The sequence below is a fragment of the Petaurus breviceps genome, unplaced genomic scaffold, assembly GCF_028583685.1.
Source record: "Petaurus breviceps papuanus isolate PSGF00001 unplaced genomic scaffold, PetGlider_PUasm1.0 76, whole genome shotgun sequence".
NCBI lineage: Eukaryota > Metazoa > Chordata > Mammalia > Diprotodontia > Petauridae > Petaurus > Petaurus breviceps.
The window spans coordinates 25,723,672-25,729,736 of record NW_027186473.1 but is presented as its reverse complement, the minus strand read 5'-3'; the positions used below and the strand labels follow the sequence as shown (position 1 = coordinate 25,729,736).

At 38.5% G+C, this 6,065-nt stretch overlaps 1 pseudogene; it reads right to left on the bottom strand.

The window, feature by feature from the left end:
• Positions 1 to 2,630: 2,630 nt before the first annotated feature.
• Positions 2,631 to 3,541, bottom strand: LOC138174919 (Y-box-binding protein 1 pseudogene; annotated as a pseudogene).
• Between the last annotated feature and the right edge of the window lie 2,524 nt (positions 3,542 to 6,065).

Sequence of the window (6,065 nt, the reverse complement as noted above, 5' to 3'; positions counted from 1 at the left end):
TAACTAGAATGGTGTTACTGTGAGTAATTATCTTCCCACATCAGACAGATATAGGAGGCTTAGATTTGAGATGGCTACAACACAACAGAATGAGGAATGAAAGATCTTTTAAGATTGAAGTAGAATTACATTTTCAAAAGTGATTCTCTTCCTACCTGTATGAGTCAGTGAAAAGAGATAGGATAAAAATCAAAAACAATGAACTCCAAACAAACCAGAAAACCTCCTTACCACTCCTCCCCATATATATATACATATAGTTTTTTCTTATTTTCACTGGAAAATTTCATCTTGTTTTAGCATATGTATTGGTTTTCTTTTCTTTTGGGTTATTGTTGCACCAAGATGATTCATATAATTAAGAAGATATGACTATTGATGAGCATCCTAGCATATTTATGTGACCAGTTCAATCCATAACTGTGCTTTTTTACTTAAAGAAAAAACAAACACTGTATATTATTATATGGATTATTAAGTCCATTTGATACATATATTACCATGTGTAATTTATAGTTCTTTACAATCATTAGATAATATATCTTAATATCATTGAAAATTTGATCTTTTTATTTCGGAAAGAATATAGTATTTCTGTGAAACTACACCTTTAAAATAGCAGGGTAATTTAGATTTCTGTGTGATTGCATGGAAAGTGAATAATGCAGCTTCTCAATTTACAGTTTTAACTAGTAGCTGATCTCTTTTACAAGGCACCATTATTTAAGCCAATTGTGTAGTAGTAGTGTTTTTTTTTAAGATATAATTTACAGTGACACTAAAACACTTACCACTTACTCCTTAATCTTACAGCACTTACAGTTTTGAGTTCTGGTGATCCTTAAAGCTTTATATCAACTCAATTGAAATGCATTCTTTTTCAATTCTTATGGTCTCACTTTAATAATGGTCCTTTTAAGAATGTTACAGTAATTGAATACATGACAGTCAGTATAGTTCAAGGTAGTTTATTATCATCAACTATTAAATGTTTCTTTCTTCTTCCTAATTTGTGTCTTTTATTGACAGAAAACATGGGCGGTATGTGAATATTCAGGAATCAATGTGGAAAGATTTCATTCATTAGAAACAAGCAACTTAAAGCTTAAGTGTTCATGGAAAAGTTTGATATTCTTGGGGCCCAACTACTTATCTTATTCCATTCTAGAAAGAAACTTCCTCACTAACTTGCTGATATATAATCTTTTTGAAGATGCATGTCGACTTATTTTCATCATTTTCTAGTATTTTTTGAAGACTTCTTTTAGGAAGGAAATTCTACAGACTCAGGAATTACTGACCCATTTTCTCTCCTCTCTTCTAATGCATATGAAGTCTACCAGCATCAGACTAGAAAGGAGAGTAGTCACACCATCAAGTCTTCCCCAAACATTGCCAAGAAATACTTTCCCAGCATAAACCAACTAATGGTTTTCTACTCTTTATTTAAAAGTTTCCGTTGATTGGGTTTGGGGGCAGACCCTACTTCCTGAAGTTGCCCATTCTATTTTTGAAAAACTCTAATGTATGTAAGTATAAGTTTCTTGAGAACAGAGACTGTTTCATAGTTGTATTTTTTTTTATCTTAGCAAGTGCTATGAACAAAATGAGTGTTTAATAACATATTTATTGAATGTTTGATCAGAAAGATTTCTTTGCATTCAGTTCCTATTTATAAAGATACTGGTAGGTAAGGCGATAAGGAGAGGAGAAAAAAAAAGTATTTCACTTCTCCCTTTTATTCTTAAACCACTGGAGATAGTCTAGTATAATGGAAAGAACACTAAACTGAAAGTAGGAAACCTAAGTTTGAGTTTATGCTCTTTCTTTCACGGATTAACTATGTGACCTTGGGCAAGTCACTTTGTTATCCTTTATCTATTTCCTCATCTGCAAAATGGAGAACTTGAATCTGATGATCTCCTGACTTGCTTCTAGCTATAAAATTTCAGAACTTTAAACATATGAAAATAGTGCTAGCCATTCAGCACTTAAATGCAATGTCTATAAAAATGAAGGTTATCTATTCTGGACAAAAGTAAACCATTACCCCTGGTTTCATTGTACCTCTGGGGGTTACCCCTTTAGACTATTTCCTTTACATTTCTTCCAACAGAACATGGCTAATATGTCACAAGCTGACTATTTCTGGAATGGTGTTTCCTTTTTGCAGAATGTTCATGAGATTCATATTGCACTTGATAGAAAAATAAAAGCCAGTAGCTTGGTCTGTGTAAACCTTCATGTAAATATTGAGAATATCGAATATTTTAAGAGCTATATATAGATGAAACAGTTGAAATATTTTAAGAACTTAAATTATTATTTTTTAAAGACCTTTATTAACAGGTGCTTGCAGTTTGTGGATTTTTGAAAAAATCAGGTGTCCATTTATACATATTAATTAAAAATGAGGTTCTTAATCTCAGCTTGACCAGATATGAAACAATTTAAAAACCTTTAAACGTTTATTGAGAAAACCAGGCTTTTTAAAAAAACATGTTTGTCATTCCCAAAAAGAGACTTCTTTAGGTAAAAACAATAAAAACCCCATGCTGCATAGATAATGCAGAGTTCTAGTTATCTGGTCAACAGCAAAAAGCAAGCACTTAGGGCTTCCGTTCCAGATCTTTTGTTCATTTCTTGTTATTGCTGGAATTTCATATTCTTTCTTCTTGTATGATGACTAAACCGGATGATGCTATAGATGGTAAGCCGGCATTTACTCAGCCCCGCCCTGCTCAGCCTCGGGAGCGGACATATTCTCAGCTGGTGGTTCTACTGCTTCTGTCTCTTTGCCATCTTGTGGTTTAGGGTTCTCTGGGTGTCTGCGTCGGTAATTGAAGTTACGGCGGTACCGACGTTGAGGTGGCTGCTGACCCTGGGTCTCATCTCCTTGGTTCTCTTTGTCTTCTTCGTTACCTTCCTCTCTAGGTTGTCTTTGACGAGGAGGGCCCCTGCGGAATCGTGGTCTATAACCCCGATACATATTCTGTCTCACTGGTCTACCTTGTTCTCCCGCACCCTGGTTGTCAGCACCCTCCATTACTTCTCCCTGCACAGAAGGGTTGGAATACTGTGGTCCACGCCCATAGGGTCTCCGCGTGTTATAAGGTGGGAAGGGACGGCGCTGTTGGGGCTGGCCTTCTGGAGCACTCTCTGATCCCTTGTTCTTTTCCCCACTCTCACTGTTCTGGTAATTCTGCTGGTAGTTCCGTGCAGGGCCCCTATGACGTGGATAATGTCTGTAATGGTTACAGTTGGCTGCATATTTACTGCCTTGAACTGGAACACCACCAGGGCCTGTGACGTTAGCTGCCCCCGCACCCTTTTCTCCTTCAACACCAAACTCCACAATCTCTCCATCTCCTGCACTGCGAAGGTACTTCCTGGGGTTATTCTTCTTTATGGCAGTCTGGTGTACAAATACATCTTCCTTGGTGTCATTTCTGTTGATAAAACCATAGCCGTTTCTTACATTGAACCATTTTACTGTTCCCAAAACCTTCGTTGCAATGACCTTCTTGTCCCCTCCGGTGGGTGCCGCCTACGTGAGGCCGCCCGGACCGCCGCTCCCTCCGCCGCTGCCGGTGATGCCGGGCTTGGTATCGGCGGTGCTGAGGGCAGGGGCGGCGGGAGGCTGCTGGGTCTCGGCCTCGCTGCTCAATGTTGCGGTGATGGTGACTAGGCCGCGGCAGCGGTGGGGCTGCTCTCAGGGCTCTCTGGGGTCCGCTGTCCGCTCCCGCTACCGATCGAACTCAAGAACTTAAATTGTTAATAAAATGCATCAAGTAGAGGATATCATTATGTCTGACCTCTAAATGAGAAAGACAAGGAAGGGAAAGTTAAAAAGATCATTCTATAACATTTATGTTGATTGGTTGCCTTTAATTGAATATAAAATTATTCAATCAACAAACTCTTTTTTAAGTACATATTGTGCCTGCTCTCAGTGGAGTTTGTGGTCTAGAGAGGGAGTGGGGGGGGGGAGACAAACAAATTCCTTATGAATGTCTTTGTGTGTATGTGTGTTTGTTATGCATGTATACACAAAGTGGAATATGCCAAATAAGTATAAGGTAATCTGGGAGGGGGAGCAGCATTAGCAGTTAAGAGATAGCTCACGAGAATGAGTCTGGAAGACCAGGCATGGGGGACAGTAAATCCCCTATAGATAATGGAAATGGAATGTCATTCATTAAAAGGACAGAAAATAGGCCAGTGTGATTGGACTATGGGGAGCAGGAAGAAGCATAATGTTTAATAAGGCTTGAAAAGTAGATTGGTGCCAGGTTTGAAGGATTTTAAATACTAAGCAAAGGGGTTTCAATACAGTAGGTTCCAGAGGAAAGACAGAGTCGCTGGAGTTTATTGAGGAGGGAATACTATGGTCAGAGCCCTACTTTAGGAAAAAAATATATTCTTGTTAGATTTGTGGAGAATGGACAAATATTGGCAACATGTTTACTCTCCTCCTTCCATGAAAGTATGCTCCTGAAACACTGATGTAGGAAAAAGATGGTCAATCTGTTGTTGCTGCTGTTTTGTTGCATAAGGAAGAGAACTGACGATATGTTTAAAAAAAAATCCTAGTGATAACCTGCTATATTAACTGAATTTAATGATAACGTTGAATTAATACCTTAAAAATTCCATTTAAGCATGTTTTTTCTCAAACACCTGATATATTCAGCTGTCCTTTACCATGTAGCATAAATGTATTCCCATAGAGTTTATAGTAAAGCACATTTTCTTATATCAAATCATATTTTCTTTTGATTCTCAATATGAAATTAGAACTGTACATCCATGAACCATGTAACTTACTCTGACAGCATACTGGCTTTAATAGCTAACATTTTTATGACACCTTAATGTTTGTGAAGTAAAAGAAAATGAAGTTTGTGAAGTGCTTTACATATATTATTCCATTAGTCAATCAGTCAGTTATAAGTATATATTAAACACTTACTATGTGGCAGGCATTTTACTAGGCACTAGATATACAAAGAAAGTTGAGAGATAGTCACTGCCCATGAGGAGCTAATAATCTAATGAGAAAGACAATACACAAACAACTAGGTGCAAAGAAGCTGTATATAGGATAAATAGGAAGTAGACAATGGAAGAAAGGTCCTAGAACTAAGAAGGATTGGGGCAGCTTGATGGCACAGTGAGTGAAGTGCTGGCCCTGGAGTTGGGAGGACCCGAGTTTGGTTCTGGCCTGAGACACTTAACACCCACACAGAAATACTAGCTGTGTAACCTTGGGCAAGTTATTTAACCCCAATTGCCCTCCACAAGGGGGAAAAAAAAGAACTAAGAGGGATTAGAAAAGGTTGTTTGAAGAAGTTGAGATTTTAGCTAGGACGTGAAGGAAGCCAAGGGAGCTAGAGGGCAGAGATGAAGGAGAACATTCAATGTTTGGGGGGACAGTGAAACTGAAGCAAGGGATAAAATATCTTGTTCATGGAACAAAAAGGATGCCAATGTCACTAGATTGAAGGATACATTATTGGAGGGGCATGTAATGGGAATGTAAATTTTAAAGATCTTCCCTGCCCCTAGGCTAAAAGTGCACCTGGAGCCTGGGGTGGGAGGCTTGTTTTTCAGTAGATACTTTTTGATTGGCCAGTATGTCCAAAAGGTTGTTACATTCTCTGAGCCAGGAGAAGGCTATATAAGCTCTGATGTGAGGCTTTGTTTTGGGGCTCACTTTGAGAAGTGTTCTGTGATTTGATGAAACTCTGGGCTAGCTGTTGTCCAGAGCCCCCCAGCTTTGAAAAACCCAGATGTTGAAACCCAGATGTTGATTTGGTATGGATGTAATGGCTGGACAGTTTGGAAAGCTTTCTACTTGATCTGTTTCTGTCTTGATAATTCTGCCTGTATACTTTGAAGTTTAGGGTGCTGACCTTTTTCCCCCAAATGAGGTAAACGATATATGTTTGACTGATTAAAGTAAGCTTGTTAACCCATTTTGAGTTGCTTTCCTTTATCAAAGCAGATCTAAGCACCTGTGTTGGCAGCAAACCCTGAGGACGCTTGGGGTGCTTGCTGCTACA